The sequence below is a fragment of the Mastigoproctus giganteus genome, chromosome 6 (genome assembly GCF_048544385.1).
Source record: "Mastigoproctus giganteus isolate SK-2022 chromosome 6, ASM4854438v1, whole genome shotgun sequence".
NCBI lineage: Eukaryota > Metazoa > Arthropoda > Arachnida > Uropygi > Thelyphonidae > Mastigoproctus > Mastigoproctus giganteus.
In genome coordinates, this window is record NC_143580.1 from 139,316,967 (window position 1) to 139,336,896 (window position 19,930).

The window sequence follows — 19,930 nt, forward strand, 5'->3', positions numbered from 1 at the left end:
CATTGCGGTACAAGTAAACACATGGGTTGTGTTAGGGTAGCTAAGAATAGAAATAGGTGCATGTATAGTTGCGTGTACACCAATGCTAGGAGTTTAGTAAATAAATTTGATGAATTTGAGGTATTGCTCAAAACATCAAAGGCAGATATTGTTGGGATATCAGAGACGTGGTGTCACACAGATATAAGGAATGCAGAACTGGAATTTGGGGAGTACAACGTCTACAGAAAGGATAGACTGGATAGGAAGGGAGGAGGGGTTATGCTGTTAGTTAACAAATACATAAAATCCAAGGAAGTGAAGCCAGTGGACATCGCTGGACAGGGCAGTGTCGAGTCAGTTTGGTGTGACATAAGCATTGGGAGATCAAAATTGAGAGTAGGAGTGTGCTATAGGCCTAATAACTCTGATGAGTATAATAAGAAACTGTACAGGGAAATAGAGTGGGCCAGTAAATCAGAGAGTCTTATAATGGGAGATTTTAATTTCCCAGATATTGACTGGAATTTGGGGGCTGGTCGCTCACACACTAGCAAGGCTTTTGTGGATTTATTGGATGATAGTTTTCTACATCAGCATGTTCGGGAGGCAACCAGAGGGAGCAATACTCTTGATTTGATTATCAGCAGTGATTCTTCATGCATTAAGAATCTGCAGATAAATGAACCACTAGGTGGCAGTGATCACAGTGTGCTGAAGTGGGATTTACTTAAAGAGGTAACTACCATTAGGGGTAAAGGGAAGGGTTATTGCTTTCGTAAAGGCGACTACGATGGACTGAGACAGTATTTAAATTCTTTACAGTGGGACCAACTGATGATGTTACCAACAGCAAATGCAAAATGGGAAGCATTCAAAGAACTTATCTTGGAAGCTACTAGGCTTTACTTACCAACTAAGAAATATTGTTCAAGGTTTAGGCCTAAATGGATGTCAGATGAACTAATGAGGCATATGGCAGAGAAGAAACATGCATGGGATACATACAAATTAACACATGACACAGAAGCCTATGATAGATACAAGTTGATCTGTAACCAAGTTACCAAGGAGGTTAGGCAGGTGAAGGCAGATTACAAGAAATCTTTGGCAAGGGATGCAAAGAAAAACAGCAAAGAGTTCTTTACTTATGTAAACTCTAGAAGGAAGGGGATGAATCAGATTGGTCCACTTGATATCGATGGGTCAACTGTTGATGATCCTGCTCAGGTAGCTAACAAACTAAATGAATATTTTGCATCGACATTCACACATGAGGAGTTATTTAGCGAGGGGAAAGCCAGAGGTGTATTCAACTCTAGAAGTAAGCTAGAGAATCTTGTAATAACTGAGAGTAAAGTGGAGGAGAAATTGTTGAAGATAAACAAAAGAAAGGCACCCGGAGTGGATGGATTCTATCCAGTTATATTAAAGGAGGCAGCAAAGGAAGTAAGCAAACCCTTAGCCATAATTATGAGAGCTTCCTTGGACTCAGGGGAGGTACCCACAGACTGGAGATGTGCAAATGTGACCCCAATTCACAAAGGAGGATCAAAGGCTGACACAAGTAATTATAGACCTGTGAGTTTAACTTCTGTCCCAGGAAAATTAATGGAGGCACTAGTTAAAGAAGCACTGCAGGATCATTTAGACAAGACTTCAGTTACAGCTCGGACACAGCATGGTTTTGTTAAGGGGAAGTCTTGCCTGACCAATTTGATTGGATACTATGATGCAGTCACAAAAGAACTGGATGCAGGGAATAACATTGATATTATATACTTGGATCTTAGAAAGGCTTTTGATACTGCTGCACAAATTGGAGCAGTGTGGCATTGGAAGCAAATTGCTGCTGTGGATAAAGGGGTGGCTGAGGGGGCGAAGACAGAGAGTGGTAATCAATGGACACTGCTCGTCGTGGACTAATGTTATTAGTGGAGTCCCTCAGGGCTCAGTGTTGGGTCCATTATTGTTTTCTGTATTTATAAATGATATTGATGATGGTATATCAAGCTTAATGTCGAAGTTTGCAGACGATACAAAGGTAGGCAGGGTTGTCAAGGACACTACTGACACTATGCTGCTGCAACAGGATCTGGAAAGGTTGAGCAGATGGGCTGAGAGGTGGCAAATGAAGTTTAACATTGACAAATGTAAAGTACTACACATGGGAAACAGCAACCCCAGAGCAACGTATCAACTCTGTGGTACTACACTGACAGTGGTAGAGAATGAAAGGGACCTGGGGGTGGTTGGTTGTGCAGGCAGATATGAAGTTCTCTGAACAGTGCAGACGGGCTGCAAGAGTAGCTCATGGTGTATTGTCAATGATATATAGGAATTTTTCTAGCAGGGATAAGGAGGTGATTATTCCCTTGTATAAGGCAATGGTCAGGCCACACCCAGAGTACTGTATACAGGTCTGGAGGCCTCATTTCAAGAAGGATGTAGAGCTGCTGGAACGAGTACAGAGAAGGGCAACAAGATTAGTGAATGGAACAAAGGGGTGCTCTTACGAAGAAAGGCTTAAGTTTTGCAAATTACAGTGTCTGGAGACTAGGCACCAGCGAGGTGATCTGATAGAGGTGTATAAAGCCTTGAATGGTTTGAGCATGCTCAATGCTGATGGGATTCTTCCTCTCGCTCAGAATAATCACCTGAGAGCATAAATTCAAATTGAGGAAAGACAGATGTAGGATAGACGTGCGGAAATTTGCCTTTAGCCAGCGGGTGGTTGGCTGGTGGAACAGACTTCCATCCCTTGTCGTGGAAGTTGATAGCCTAAATAAGTTTAAGGCTCAGCTGGACAGGTATTTTGAACGAACAGAGGGGTGAAGTGGAAGTGGTTTTTTTTTTTTTTTTTTTTGGCTGATGCTGCATAAGCTTGCTTTCTTGCATCAAATGCCTCTACTAATGCTAATGCTCTTGTCAGTTTCGTCGGAAGCCAGAGCTTTGGTTCTTGCTTTATCTGGTAAAGTTTATTTTTGGTGTTACTTTTCCAGATCTGTAGCCATTTATCATAGATCTGCGTACAACAGAGTTATAGTCAGTGTATGGAACCAGTGGATGTTTAGCGACAAAGTCAGCACTGTCATTTCCCGAATGGCCAGGGATCCAGCAAAAACTGACTGACTGAATGGACACACTGCAAGAGAATAGCTGGGAGTGAATGTGTTTCAATGTAGGATGAAAAGAGGGGAAATTTTCTTATAACAGAGACAGCACTGAGGGAGTCAGTGTAAATTACAGCAAGTGAGACGAAAAGCTCCATAAGCTTCCTAAGTGTTAACTGGATGGCATATAATTCAGCAGTGAAGACGTACGCAAGCTAATGATAGTGAGGCTGTAACTGTAAATGAAGGAAAAACTGCTGCAGCAGATTTTCCATAGTTGCAGTTTTTGATCAGTCAGTGTAGATTTTACAGGCATGAGAGTTTAGAGTAGAGTGAGTTGAGTGCAACTGCCTGATATTGCAGGGAGGTATTACATTCTTTTCCCATCGAAGATGTACATCGTAAGAGGCAGAAACGTATGTCCTAGGAGGAACAGGAGCACTTGTGGCCTGAAAAATATCATTTAAGTTGGTATCCCAACTCTGGACAAGCTCTTTGATCCTGAGTGAGGCCAGTCAATTCTCATTTGGCTTCCTCTCATAGAACAAAACCCACCTAGTATTAAAAAGAACCTCACAACCCACCTAGTATTAAAAAGAACTTCACAATCCATCTGTAGGACCAGAATATCCTACAGCCAGATGCTCAAGTGTAGGCTCCAACATTAAGGTGGGAAGCTGAATACTTGATGAATAGCCTGATTTAAACCTGTTGAGGCAATGACCCTTCCCCTCAAGCACTCAACTACATCCAACAAAATGTTACATTTCTATTTAATTTCCTCGCTCTCACTTTCTCTGTTTAATTTCCTTGCTCTCTCTCTCTCACACTCACACAAAGACATCTCCTACAGCATTACGTCCAGTTAAATTAGGTCTGTGCACACGAACGCACACACACAGCGAATATCAGACCATGATTCAGATGAAAGTAGCTTAATCAGTTATTCCCTTCTAAAGCATAGCATCCTCATTTCACTCATCCATATGCTTTGTCATATATTATATAATATTCCCAGCTACTATATGTAGTACATAAAATTTATAAAACAGTACAATATTAATTACATACCCACAGAATCATACAAAAGAATATTCAATAATATTTAGCCTAGATATTGTTTTCCTGATTCACCAGATTTCTCCTCCTCATTCTTTCTACCACATGTTCACCCTTCAGCAACAGGGTGGGTTCGAACAGATTCATACATTTAAAATTTTTGTTTGCCCCTTAGTTTATGCAGAATTATTTGGTAATCCTGGTGCCTTTTTTCCTCTTCTTGCCACTCAATCAATCAGTTGTCAGTAACTTTGGTTTAGAAACTACATCAGTGCTTGTTTTGTTGTGATGTCTGACAACCAGATGATGTCGCATAAAAGTCAGAGTTTTTTGTTGCATTTCCTACATTATATTTTTTAATTATGTAGTTCTTTGAAGACTGTGCTTACTTTAATGCACTTTGGCAGCAGAACTGTAAAATATATCTGTGTGTTACACATACTGGTATGCAGTTAACCAAGAAATCAGAGTCTAGCTTCATTTAGTATTAATAGGGGCAAATGATGCAAGGAAGCAAACGTATACAGCATCAACCAAAAAAAAACGACATTACAAAACACTACACACCTCATCCATCCATCACCTCTAGCAATTTTATCTAATTCTTTCATAAATTTATCCAAACTACCTACCTCTGCAACATCAGATGGAAGTTTGACCATTGGAATTGTCTTTCTCTAACTAAAGGCAAGTTTTGGAACATTTGTCCTAGTCATCCTTTTACAATTTATGACCCCTTATGTGTGTTCTAAGCAAGAGTTACGATGCCATCTGCATTTTCATTTGCTCAGTCCATTTAAGGTCTTAAATGATTCAATCATATCCCCTTCCAAGAGCCTAGATTCCAGTGTCTGTTAACAACTATGACTTTCTATCTGCAACATATAAATCGTGTTTCATTAGTTAAATAGTTCACATCCCCAAAATCACTTTTATAGGGGGGGGGGGGGGTTGTTTACCAAAATTCTGTTAATCCACACCTCGCTAAGCCAAAAATCATTACTGCTCGAAGCGAAATCATCAATAAAATCAACTAACAACAGACGGCATAGAGAAATACGGGACAACTAGATTTTCAACAACAAAACTGATGTCGGAGAGTGAACGTACCACATACTATAGCAGCAATTCGATGAGTCGATGTGCCGTTTCCTGACATCGACGATTTCTCTTCTAGCTACCAATTCCTTCTGAGAAATGAACTGCGATACTAGATTTAGAATGTTACCTGCTTCTCCTCGGCATTGTCAACTCACATCTAGAAACATTATTTCACTGCTAGTATGAAAAAAGTGGCACCCAATTAACTATGATCGACTCTATACCTTCTTTCTCCTCCTCCAACCCTCAAGAGGGCTGGTGCACAGCAGTATTATCGTTAAAATTAGAGAATAAGCACTCACAAAAAAAAAAAAAAAAAACATAAATAAATAAATGACAACTCAAACGATTCTATCAAAAACTCAAAACACGATAAATTGGTAAAAAAAAAAGACTTCTGCTCCCCTGACTCACTAGAACTATAGTGAATTTCTTCACGGTTAGCTATAATGCAACAAACTCATAATTATTGAAACTTCCAAACTTCGGAAGCGGAATTCACGATCAAAAGTGAAAACTACATTAACGTGAATGCAGCGACATCTTAAGTAGGAATTTTGCAGTAGTAACAGGAGGAATAAATACAGTATTACACCTCAATTTTTGTATCTTTACAAAAATTATCATGGAGTATAACTCCGCAGATGGACGACACTAAAAGATTGAGATCAACTACCACAAGTTTGATTATTATATCAAATGACCAAAACAGTTTGTGAGAATTTTTATAATAAATATGTAAAAAATAAATAAATAAAAAACAATATATTCGAAACATCAGTTCGTAATGGGCGATGCCAGCTGTGTTAAACCAAACACACAGCAAAATCTTCGGTTGATGAAAAGTAGTAGTAGCAGAAGTAGTAGTGGCATATGATGCAAGAAAGCAAGTGTACGAGCAGCATCAGCCAAAAAAAAAAAAAAAAATTACAAAACAATTGCCTCTAAATGTTTGTCCAGTTCGTCCTTAAATTTATTTAACCTATCCACTTCCACAACGACATATATATATATATATATATATATATATATACACGCACACATGCCCCACAGGTCTAAATCTAAAAGCATCAAAATTACTGCCCGACCTATTTGGCCCTAGAACAAGTTATCAGCGAACAACCCTACGCTCTGATAAAATTACAACCGTTGCTCAAGAAACAGCGATCATCTCATTCTCAAATAAATAAATAAATAAATAAATTTTCTGTTTATACTCCGGCACGACAACCAAGTCAGTAGAGTTTACAATAAATCGTCAATACAAATATTTATCGTATTTAGTAGTCACGGGCTTGAACCCCGGTCACTCAAGGAACGCGTGCTATTCACTCTCGCTCCTGACCACTCGGCTACATCTGGTCCTAGCCACCGAAATCCCAGGAAAGCAGGTGGCAGACCCGCCAGAGTACTCTAGCTACAGTGGTACACCCGGTCAACCTCCCCGTGGCATGGTGTGGTAACGTCGGGTCCCACTAGGGGCTCGGCGGCTAATAGACCGGAGGAACAAAGGGCACAACACAATATACAGCACATGACCCACAGACACTTCAAATCTCTGGCCCCGATACAATGTACACCCGCGGAGATGGGAGAAATCCGAGGAGCCGTTAGACACTAACATGCCTTATATACATAACGCTCAGAGGGCCAAGGCTGTTGCTGCACAACTGGTCAAAAAGGCAGATGAAGAGAACTTAGATGTGCTGCTGCTTCAGGAGCCATACACTCATAACAAGGAGGTAAAAGACTACCCCTTGAGATTTAAAGTGGTCCAGGTTGATGGTGACACACCCTGGGCCGCGTTCGTCGTTCGCAATCCCGAACTGACTGTCACCAAAATCACTGATCTGTGTACTAGCTGGGCTGTGTGCACCCATGTAATTTCACCACTGGGGCAATTCTACTTAGTTTCGATATACTGTCGACCGGGGGAAGATATTCTTCCTGCCACCCGATATCTACAGACCATCCAGCTACAAATGCCAAGCTCATTATAGGGGCTGATGTTAACTGCAGGTCCCCAGCCTGGCACAGCCGAACTCAAAATCACAGAGGAAATAGAAATGGCCAACGTCTTGAGGACTACTTCTCTAACAGCAACCTGGTCATTCTAAACAAACCTAACTGCCTGCCAACTTTCTCCAGAACCCTGTGGGAAGCTACAATAGATATCACCTTAGCCTCAAGCTCCATTGCTAAGCACCTTGCTTCCTGGACAGTCCGTGAGGACTGGACCACCTCTGACCACAGGGTACTAACCTTCCAACTACACCGTTCACTAGTCACTCAACCAACCAACCGAACTCAACAAAGAAGATATGCCCTGAATAAGGCTGACTGGAACTTTTATAAGGAGGAATTGACCAGTGCAGCCAGCCGCTTCAATCCTAGAGGCCTCAGCCCAGACCAGCATCAGTGCGCAATTACACAGCTCGTCAGTAATGCTGCAAACAAGGCTATTAAAAAGAAGAGATTCACACCTGGTGCTGTCCCCTGGTGGTCACCTGAACTCCAGGCTCTTAGACGCGAAGTCATTTACCGACGAAAACGCTATCAACGTGCAAGAAGAACATGGCCTCCAGAAGAAACAGAGGCTTTACTGCAGCAATATCGAGTGACCAGGAACCAGTATACCACAACAATAAAACAGCGCAAAAGGCGCTCATGGGAAGCCCTGGTAAGCACTGAAGGGAACGCCAATCCCTGGGCGATTGTGTACAAAGTGACCACTAACAAGCTCCTCAGAGGTGAGGTCGTATCAACCACAAAATTACCGAACGGACTGTACACCAGATCGTGGCAAGATACTATCAATAATATTCTAGACGCTACATTCCAGCAGCCTGCTGACCCACACACACCGGAACAGCTACAGCTCTGCACGGAAAATGAAACATATCACACAACTGCAATTGAAGAACCCTTCACCACAACCGAGCTCAACTTAGCTGCATCTACAATCAGAAACAAGAAGGCTCCGGGTAGAGACATGCTCGATCCAGAAATCATCCAGAAGGCCATTGAACTTATTCCCACTACAATACTCAACCTGTTAAACCACTGTCTCCACCAAGGATTCTTCCCCATACGATGGAGGACTGCAACCCTTACTTATATGGAAGAATGCAACGAAACCACATGATCTGCCACAATCTTACCGGCCCATTGCACTGCTGCCAGTCTTCAGCAAACTTCTCGAACGGATGATCTTCCATAGAATAGAAGCCCACTACAATGACGCTGGTCTCTCCTCACCTAAGCAGTACGGTTTCCGGAAAGGACGCTCCACGATTGATGCACTGGAAACAATCATTGAAGCTGCTTTCAACTGCAACTCCAAACACTTTCTACTAATCTCCTTTGACTTTGCTGGTGCCTTCGATTCCCTCTGGTGGCCCAGCGTCCTGGGCAGGCTCCGAAGAGCGCATGTCCCAGAAAACTTATATAGATGCAAGACTTATCTCCAGGACCGGCGAGTTGTCGTGTCTGCTCCCCACTGCAGTGTCTCCAGACCAGTCTCCAGGGGATGCCCTCAGAGATCTGTCCTGGGGCCTCTCCTCTGGAATCTGGTACTGGATGATTTCCTGAACACCAAACTCAACAATGTACAAACCCACGCCTATGCAGATGACTTGGTCATGCTCTTTTCTGCCAATAACAGAACCCAACTAGAAGCAACTGCCAACCATGCCATCTCCACCCTTCAAGCTTGGGCAGAGCATAACAACCTAAAGATCTCCCCAGAGAAAACCAATTCGATCCTACTAAAAGGCACCCTTGATTTGAGAAGACCACCCCAAATCAAGGTCAATGGTGTTACAGTAAAATTAAAAACAGAGCTTAAATATCTAGGTTTGATCTTAGACAAAAACATTTCCTTCACTCCTCATCTAGACCAACTCAGGATTAAGATCAGGAAGTATGCTGCCCAAGTCTCAAGAGTTGCCCGGAATGACTGGGGTTTAAAGAAGAGAACGCTGTCACTCTTCTATAAGGCAGTTTTCATCCCGGTTATCACCTATGCTTCTGGAGTCTGGTACAAGAAGGCCAATACCGTAGTAAACAGATCACGTCTAGGAACTATCCAGCGCTCTCTTCTCCTTCTGTCCTCGCGTGCCTGTCGCACTGTCAGCACCCATGTGCTCCAGGTCCTCACTGGATCTCTTCCACTGGACCTGGAGATTGTTCGTCATGGGTTGCTCTACCAAATAGCCAAAGGAAGAGCAGTTACTTGTGCAGGTTTCACCCTGACCCAGCAAATAATAGAAACGCTGAAAAGAAGAGACTTAATGAACATTTAACAGACACCTGGCAAGAAAGATGGCAGACGTCAACTAAAGGCGCTGTCACCAAAAGATTCCTCCCTGATGTCAGGGCCCCCTCACACCTGTCTGGTTTTCACCAGGACTCTATGCTACCTACCTCCTCACTGGACATGGCTTCTGCCAGAAAAAACTACGACTTCAGAATTTCAGACTCACCCCGCTGCCACTGTGGAGAGGATCAGACGTGGGAGCACCTTGCCCAGAGCTGTGAAATCTACGAGGACTTCAGGAGGATCCTAATAACGAAACTACGCTTCAACTACCAAAATCAAGAACACCTCACCCTACAGAATGAAAAAACTTACCGAGTTCTGACTCAATTTGCAATGGACTTTTTACCAGGCAGAAAGCGCTACCACCACCTTAGTATCCGAATCAATAGGTCATAACAACCATGACTGCCAATTGTTGCTACGCATCATTGAGCCATGGATGCTAACGCCTTGGACCAACTTGCACCAGACTTGACCAGCAGTGCAATCAAAGACAGGGTCCACACATACCTTGACAAATCCTCATCATTGATTGCTGGACAAACTTCTCTCGACCAGACGTGACACATCTCATCAAGAAGAGGCTTAGCATCGATCCCAGGACTTGACCATCAATCTTGGACTCCCGCTTTTGACCACCCCCACTGTTCGTTCTGATGGACTACTGGACCAGCCTTCAGTCTATATGCGACACAGACTCACCAAATGGAATCCCAATGACGGCACCTGAACTAGACCTTACTGAACATGACCCATCCACCATAGCAGCACTCACGCTGCTGGATTTCCAGCTAGTTGTTGGCTCCAACTGACTGGCCGTGCTAGCTGTACCTACCCTGAACTTGCGGGGTATATCTCTCTCTCTCTCTCATTGTTTTTTTCGGCTTCTTTCTTCTGTTTCCTGCCATCCGTTCTTTTACTCCCCCCCCCCCAATTTTTCTCTCACAGAATGTTTTTTTTTTTTTTTTTTTTTTGTGGGGAGGTGGTTTTCGTCCATCCGCCACCCCACTCTTCTCTCTGGTGAGGCACTGGGCATGCCACAGTCATCAGGGGCCATCTTCCCTATTGGCCCCTTTCTTCTGTTTCCTGCCCTCCAGTCTTCTGCCTTCCTCCCTTATTTTTCTTTTGCACATTTTTTTTTTTTTTTTATTTAGTTTATATATCTATATGTGTGTGCGTGTGTATATATATATATATATTTATATATACACACACACGCATGCCCCACAGGTCTAAATCTAAAAACATCAAAATTACTGCCCGACCTATTTGGCCCTAGAACAAGTTATCAGCGAACAACCCTACGCTCTGATAAAATTACAACCGTTGCTCAAGAAACAGCGATCATCTCATTCTCAAATCTGGTCCTAGCCACCGAAATCCCAGGAAAGTAGGTGGCAGGACCCGCCAGAGTACTCTAGCTACAGTGGCACACCCGAGCAGCCTCCCCGTGGCATGGTGTGGTAACGTCGGGTCCCACTAGGGGCTCGGTGGCTAATAGAGACCGGAGGAACAAAGGGCACAACACAATATACAGCACATGATCCCCCACACACACTTCAAATCTCTGGCCCCGATACAATGTACACCCGCGGAGATGGGAGAAATCCGAGGAGCCGTCAGACACTAACATACCTTATACAGAGGGACAATCACCTTCTTTTCCCTGCTAGCAAAATTCCTGTATATCATTGACAAAGCCCCATGACCTGCCCTGGAAACTTGTCTACATTGCTCAGAAAACTTCATATCTGACTATACAATTACTCCCAAGCCTTTTTCATTTTCTACCACCTTAAATGTAGTACGACGCAGTTGGTGCGTTTCTCTGGGGTTACTTCTACCCATATGCACTACATTGCATTTGTCAATGTTAAACTTCAGTTGCCACTTCTCAGCCCATCTTCCCAAATTTTCTAGATCTTGTTGCAGTAGCACACTGCCATTACTGTCATTAACAACCCTGCGAACCTATGTATCACCAGAAAACTTCGACACTAAGACTGATATACCTTCATCAATATCATTGATAAATATACAAAACAACATTGGGCCCAACACAGAAACCTGTGGGACTGCATGAATAACATTAGTCCACGAAGAGCAGCACCCATTAATTACTGCCCTCTGTCTTCTCCCACTCAGCCATCCTTTTATCTATTGTAGAAACTTACCCTTAATACCATTCTCCTCCAATTTTTACAATAAAATAGGAGAGTACTTGGACACATTGAAACAGAACCTCCTTGCACTCAGCAAGAGAACATGCCGAAGAGAGCTTCCAGAAGAAAATAAACAACCGAATCTTCGATTAGGACCAAAGAGGTTTCTACAGGAATCTCGGAGAAGACGGAAAAGAAGGAAACGGACCACCCGAGAAGAAGACGATTGAGATCTGGGGAAATACATGGAGCACGGAAGTATGACATAACAGCCGAGCCACATGCATAGAACGAGAATACAAGAAAACCAAAGACATACAAGATATGCGAGGGTGTGAGATTCGGGAAGAAGAAGTAAATCAGACGATCAACAATTCTCACAACTGCCTAACTCCAGGAAGAGATAACGTCCACAACTACTGGTACAAGAAATTCACTCACACACAAGCACCTGGTAGAGCAGTTCACCCGAATGTTAAGGCACCCAGAGACAATCCCGAAGTTTCTCACTCAAGGAATCAGATATCTGAAGCCAAAAGACGAACATACAAGAAAGCCAGCAAAATGTAGGCCAATCACCTGCATTCCAACAACGTACAAGATCCTGACCAGCTGCATAACCAGAAAGATATCAGACCATTTGGAGAGCCAGAACATAATGGCCAAAAAACAGAAAGGATGCAAGGAGCAATTCACCAAAGATGTAGCGGTTATGGGACAAGCCTACAAGAAGGGCCGCAATATGTACACAGCCTATATCGATTACCACAAGGTTTTCGACTCTATGCCTCATAGCTGACTAATAGAGGCACTCAACATCTACAAACTCAATCCGATAGTGACAAACTTCCTAGAAGAAACGATGGCGAAATGTAGTACCACCATTAAGGTCGAAAACATCACAACGAGGCATATCCCCATCAGGAGAGAGATCTTTCAAGGAGATGCCCTGAGTCCATTGTGGTTTTGTCTAGCACTTAACCCGCTATCGACCATGCTCAACAGTACAAGTACGGATATAACCTCATAGAAAGAATGAAGAACCTGTACACCTTCACCCACTTAATGGAAGACATCAAGCTCTACGCGGGAACCGAAAAGCACCTTCAGCAACTACTCCAGATCACCGAAGAATTCAACAATGATATTAGGATGGAATTTGGTCTAGACAAGTGCAAGACCCATGGACTGCGCCAGGGAAAATTAATCAACCGAAACTACCAGCTGCAGAGTGGTAAAGAGATCGAAGCCATGGCAAAGAGGAGAGGCCTACAAATACTTGGGGATGATGCAGTCTCAGCCCAATAAAACTAAGACCTCCCTGATCAAAAAATACCATCAGAGACTCAGAAGTCTGCTGAAAGCAAAGCTGAACGCAGGGAACGCAGTTAAAGCTATAAACACCTGTGCAGTCCCAGTGCTGACATACTCCATATGGTCATAGATTAGACTAACACTTAGCTAGAGGATATCATGAGAAACACAAGGACAATGATCGCCAAGAGCCACCAACACCACACGAAATCTGCCGTGGAGAGACTGACAATTGCCCGGGAAGAAGGAGGAAGGGGTCTGATAGAACTAATTGAGCAACCGAAGACAGCGATAGTTAACCTGAAGGATTACTTCCAGAAACACACAGCAGCATTTCACCAGGCGTTAATAAAGCGGTGTACCACACTCAATCTAAGCGAGGAGTCTACCCCCCAACCAGGAGGTACAAGCGGAGCTAGAAAGATAGGCAGAGAATACACACCATGGCAGACACTACAATGATCTCCATCAAGGTCACATGGATAAAACTGCTTCCAATTAATGGCTCACGAGCGGGAGGCTCTTCCGTGACACTGAAGGATTCATGCTTGTCATCCAAGACCAGGTAATCAACGCCAAGGAACCTGCAGTATCCGATGAAACATGCCGACGATGACACCTGGCCTCAGAAACGATCCAACACATCCTTGTGGGATGCAAAGTGATCCCCCACACTGAGTGCACTCATAGACACGACCAGGTAGCCAGGATAATATATCAGAAGCTAGCATGGAAATACCAGTTGTACGAAGAAAATTGTACCGTACTACAAGTACGAATCCCAGGCAGTACTAGAGACGCCAACCCACAAGCTGTACTGGGACCACGCCAAAACAACGGAGAGGACAACCAAGCAAACAGACCGGATATAACCCTTGTGGACAAGAAGGAAAAGGCTACCTACCTGATTGACATAGTGGTACCCAACACTGGCAACCTGAAGAAAACCCAAAGGGAAAATATCAGGAAGTTGACGAACCTAAGAAAGGAGATCGAAGAGATGTGGCATATGCAACAAGTACCGACCATCCCGATCATCGTGTCAACAGGTATGGTGCAAGAGACCCTACATAACAGCCTAGTAGCAACAGGTCTCCCAGCGAACACCTAAAAGGAACTCCAGAAAGTCACAATCCTGAACACTTGTAGGACAGTCAGAGTTCCTCGACCAACAGTAATACCAGACATTACAACAACAACCACCACCACCCTGCGTACTTGTTAGCAATACCCGTCACGTGGTGGATACCCCCAATCAGGAAGAAATAATAATAATAATATGAAAAAAAAGGGTCGCGATGTCAGAGTGGTAAAGTCACTCGACTACCAGCCTGATGGACCCGGGTTCGAATCCCGCATAGGTGGAAGCGAACGCAGCGCTATTACGCTGGGAGACATAATAATATTAACTGATAAAAAAATATATATATCGCGAAAGTTACCCCATTACACTTACTTTCCCAAAGGTCCGAGTGAAGGCTGAGGCAGATAGTGGAGACATCTGTTGTCACTCGCGAGAACTAACTAAATAAATAAACTATTGAAGATAAGCCGAAGCTAAACAAGCCCACCTACATAGATGGATGAAGTCGCAGATAAATATTATTCATACTGCATCGAGTGTGGCGCAGGATAGTCACTCGCGTTAGTGCCTTAGGCAGAGGGGTCCGTTTGAAGATTTGAAGTCTCCCGAATAAGACAGTGAAGCAGGTGGCGCTGTCCCCCAAAAGGATACCGCAAGAGAAGGGCAAGACCATCCAGCCTCACCAACTGGAAGTGTTTCCTGCGCAACTGCGCTAGTGACCACACAAAAAGGAAGAACACGCCAATGCATGAAGTGGAGCATTGAAATGAATACATATATCATGGCAGCATACTATGAAATAACCAAGCTAGACACCGATATGACAATGTACAGATCGCAACTACATACCAAGTGGTTGGAACGATACCCAGATAGTCAGGTCACCGAACAGCGATTAGCAGACAAGAGAAGAACCATTGTCATGAAGAACCTAATAGCTCCTGGCATCTTGGAAAAAAATCAAGCAGGATGTCAGCGATCTGCTACAAAGCATAAAGAATACGATCAATATGGAACCACAAGAGAAACAGCATACCACGGAACTGGGGAAGGAACAGCAAGAAGAAATACAACCCAGAGTAGCTGAAGTGGAAAGAGACGAAGTATGCTTCCACTTCAACTACTCTGGGTTGTACTTCAGCTATACTATCCAGAATAGAAGACTAGTGGAAGAAGGCCCTACAGAATCGAAGATATGGACCTCACAAGAACCCACGTGATACCTAAGAAGAGGTCAAATAAAATCCTGTGGAGGGTAACAGACCACCTCAATCGGCAAATAATGCCACATTAACTTGACAACAATGGCGCAACGCTGTAGGGTATTCACAAAGTTGTATACTGTGCTGCCATAGCAGCCACTAGGATTAATGGAAAAGAAACGAGAGACCAGCAGCAGAAGAACCGAAAACAGAAGGAACCGCCACTTTGGGAACGAAGACTTCAGCAGAAGATAGAATTAAGAGTCAAGATAGGTCATTTTAGCCATTACCAACAGGGTAATAGAAGTAAGAAATTGATTGGAAACGCGAAGAGCATCCTCAAGAGAGACAGCGTCCACTGCAAAGATGAGAGTGGAAATCAGAGAATAGAGAATATTTAGACACATTGAAGCAGAACCTCCTCGCACTCAGCAAGAGACTACACAGAGAGCGTCCAGAGGAAAATAAACTGAATCTTCGATGAGGATCAAAGAGCCTTCTACAGGAAAGTGGGTGAAGATCAGAAAGCAGGAAACGGACCACACCTAAAGAAGACGATCGAAGAGTTCTACGGAAATATCTTGAGCAGTTAAGGAAGACATAACAGCAAAGCACCCTGGATAGCAGCAAAACAGAAGAAAATGAAGAACATACAAGAGAGGAGAGAGTGGGATATGCGAGAAGAAGTAAAACAGTCGATCAGTAACATCCACAACGGGCGAACCCTGAGAATTGATGACATCCACAACTACTGGTACAAGAAGCTCACCTGCACACACACAAAAGCACCTAGTAGAGCAGTTCACTCGAATGATAAATCACCTGGAGACAATCCCGAAGTTTCTCACTGAACGAGTCACATATCTGTAGCCTAAAGATGAAGACACAAGAAACCCGGCGAAATACAGGCCAATCACATGCCTCTCAACGATGTACAAGATCGTTGAGAGGCATGTGATTGGCCTGTACCAGCTGCATAACTAAGAAGATATCAGACCACTTAGAGAATTAGAACATAATGGCCGAACAACAGAAACAACAGGATGCAAGCGGAGCAATTAACCATAGATGCCGCAGTTACGGAGCAAGTCTTCAAGAAGCTCCGCATCTTATACACGCCCTACATCGTTTACCGCAAGGCCTTCGACTCCATACCTCATAGCTGGCTAATAGAGACCTTGAACATCTACAAGGTCAATCCCATAGTGACAAACTTCCTAGGAGCAACAATGGCGAAATGGAGTACGACCATTAAGGTCGAGAATATCACAACCAGCCCTAACCCCTTAGAAGAGAAATCTTTCAGTGAGATGCTCTGAGCCCACTATGGTTCTGTCTTGCCCTCAACCCGCTATCCACCATGCTCAACAGCAGAAAATATGGATATAACCTCAAAAAAAAGTAAGAAAGAACCTGTACACCTTCACCCACCTGATGTACATGGATGACATCAAGCTCTACGCAGCAACCGAGAAGCATCTCAAGCAACTACTCCGGATCACCGAAGAATTCAGCAAGGACATCAGGATGGAATTTGGTCTGGAAAAATGCAAGATCCAAACCCTGCACCAGGGAAAATAAGTTGTCAAAACTACCAGCTGCTGACTGGTAAAGAGATCGAAGCTATGACAGAAGGTGAGAACTACAAATACGTAGGGATGATGCAGGCCGAGCAGTTGGAACACAAGGAAATCAAGAAGTGCCTGACCAAAAAATATCATCAGAGACTCAGAAGCCTGCTGAAAGCAAAATTGAACAGAGGGAACACAGTTTAAGCCAAAAACACCTATGCAGCTCCAGAAATAACATACACATTCGGGGTCATAGAGAGACAAGGACAATGATGTCCAAGAGTCTCCAACACCACCCAAAGTCAGCAGTGGAGTGAATAACAATAACTCGGAAAGAGGAAGGGGACTGATAGATCTGACAGAATAGAGCACAGCGATAGTTAACCTGAAAGATTACTTCGAGAACAACACAGAACCATTGCACCAGGCCATAAGGAAGAGAGATAGTATACCCACTCAACTTAAGTGAGGAAACCACTCTGGCCCAAATGGTACAAGAAACGAAGTTAGAAAGATGGGCAAAGAAGACACTCCGTGGCAGACACCACAATTACCACATCCATAACATTGCTTCCAATGCATGGCTCACAAACGGTACACTCTTGCCCGAGACTGAGCGATTCGTGCTGGCCATCCAAGAGCAGGTAATCAAAATCAGAAACTATAGAAAATACATCTCAAAGCAGCCCACAATGTCAGATGACACATGTCGACGATGCCACCTGCCTCAGAAACGATCCAACACATCACCACGGGGTACAAGGTGATTACACAGACTGAGTACACTCACAGACATGACCAGGTAGCCAAGATAATAGGTCAGAAGCTAGCGAGGAAATACCAGTTGGCCCAAGAAAGTGTACCATACTACAAGTACAAACCCCAGGCAGTACTACAGAACCGAACGCCCAAGCCGTACCGGGACCACACCATAATAACAGATAAGACCATCCCACACAACAGACCGGACATAACCCTTGTGGACAAGATGGAAAAGGTTACCTACCTGATTGACATAGCGATGCCAAACACTAGCAATGTCCAGAAAACACATGAGGAAAAAATTAGGAAGTACATGAATCTGAGATATGAGATCAAGATGTGGCATATGCAAGAAGAATCAACCATCCCAATCATTGTGTCAGCAACCGGTATGGTGACAAAGACTCCACATAGCAGCCTAGCAGCAATAGGTCTCGCAGAGAACACCTACAAGGAACTCCAGAAAGTCGCAATCCTGATCACCTGTAGGACAGTCAAAGATTTCCTTGACCAAAAGTAACGCCAGACATTACAACCACCCCGTGTACTTGTTAACAGTACCTGTCAGGGAGTGGATTCCCCCAATCAGGGAGAAACAATACAAGAGATGATAATAATAATAATAGAAGGCAGCGATAGTTAACCTGCAGGATTACTTCCAGAAACACACAGCAGCAGCACTCTACCATGCCATAAGGAAAATAGACAAGTGGTATCAACCTAAGCACGGAGTTCCCCCAACCAGGAGGCACAAACAAGGCTAAAAAGATGGGCAGAGAAGACACTCCATGGCAGACACTACAATGATCTCCATCAAGATCACATAGATGAAACTGCTTTCAATGCATGGCTCACGAGCGGGACGCTCTTCTCCGAGACTGAAGGATTCATCGTCGCCAATCAAGCCAGGTAATCAACACCAGAAAATACTTTGTCAAGGAGCCCGGAGTGTCTGATGATAAATTTCGATGATACCACCTGGCCTCAGAAACGATCTTCACAAAGTTGTTTCGCTTCTTGCAGTAGTTTCTTGTATCTGGCATCAGAACGATAATTTGAAATAAAACAATGTTTGCACTAATATTTTTGAAGAATTTCACTTACAGGATTGATATGATTTAATACGTCATGCCATAGCGCCAGCAAACACAAAAATATGAAATACTTTAGCTTAGATAAGTTTTTTGCACGAAGTCCGTAATGCGTCACATCGAGTTTCTTTAGATGTCATTTCATTAACCCCAGAGGCTCACATCAGGTGAAAATGGGCTTGGCACACCCAGGGTCCTGAGCTGGATATTATCTTCTTCTCTTTCTTGGTGACTCCCTTCTACTTTTGACTCTCTCTCTCTCTCTCTCTCCCCTGATTGGAGAGGTTTAACCATTTTTCGTGAACCTGTAGCATTTTCTAGCCATCTATGGGTGATGAAAAGGGAGACCTTGCTCACTGGTTGGGATGATAATGTACTATGACTAAAGTTGAAGATTCCTGTTTCTTGGTGTGCCACAAGTGATCAAGGGGTTTTTGAAGTTAGTAGAGTAGTTAGTATTTGCTATAAAGATTAGGAAAAGAAAGGTGAATTCCCTTTCAGAGTTCTTATTTCTGACTTTGCATGCACAAAACCCTTGATGTGAACACAGAGAGAGAAAATCACAGGATCAAAGAAATAAAATTGTTGTTTTCAAAGAGCACTCTATAAATCGCATTGAGAAAAACAATTGGCACTATCTCTTGGTACTCGAGGCCTGGTGGGTGACGATTGCGGTTTTATGGTTTCTGTCACTTTCGGTTTTATTGTTGAGGAAACATCCGTTGGAATGGTAATTGGGGTATTACTCGATTGTTCACTTGTTTTTTGTGTAGGACACTGTTTTGAAACAGAGAGAAACGAACGTGCTCATTTCGACATCGATATATTCGGAGAAACTGATAGTTAAATCTGAATTCCTACAGACTGTAAAGGTTGAGCTGCTGTGACATGTTTCTTTGTTTCTGTTTTGATTATCTGTCTTCTCGCCTCAGAGTATGTCACTTTGTTCTCTACTTTATATTTCTGAATTTTTTCCCCCTGCTTTCATAAGCCCCAAGGGGCTCAAATCTGGTGAGTATGTTCTGGGCACAACCAGGCTTCCGAGTTGGATATCATCATTTTTCTCTTTCTTGGTGGTTCCCTTTTTTTTCTCTCTCTCCCCCTGGGGTAATTCAGAAATTTTTTTATTTTTTTGGCTGGTGCAGCACATGGTGAAAATAATAATAATACT

General features: G+C 43.4%; 1 protein-coding gene across 3 annotated transcripts in view; it reads right to left on the bottom strand.

Annotated features, from left to right (window-relative positions):
- Window positions 1–5,765, bottom strand: part of LOC150084618 (deubiquitinase DESI2-like) — a 138,397-nt gene extending 132,632 nt beyond the window's left edge. Inside the window, exon 1 of one of the 3 annotated variants that reach the window (XM_090375355.1) lies at window positions 5,667–5,765. The gene's annotated coding sequence lies outside the window, so the exon portion shown is untranslated. Of the gene's footprint in view, window positions 1–4,783; window positions 5,008–5,261; window positions 5,524–5,666 lie in introns of those variants that run through there. The other 2 variants (XM_090375354.1, XM_090375356.1) reach the window with 2 other exon arrangements.
- Window positions 5,766–19,930: the final 14,165 nt, after the last annotated feature.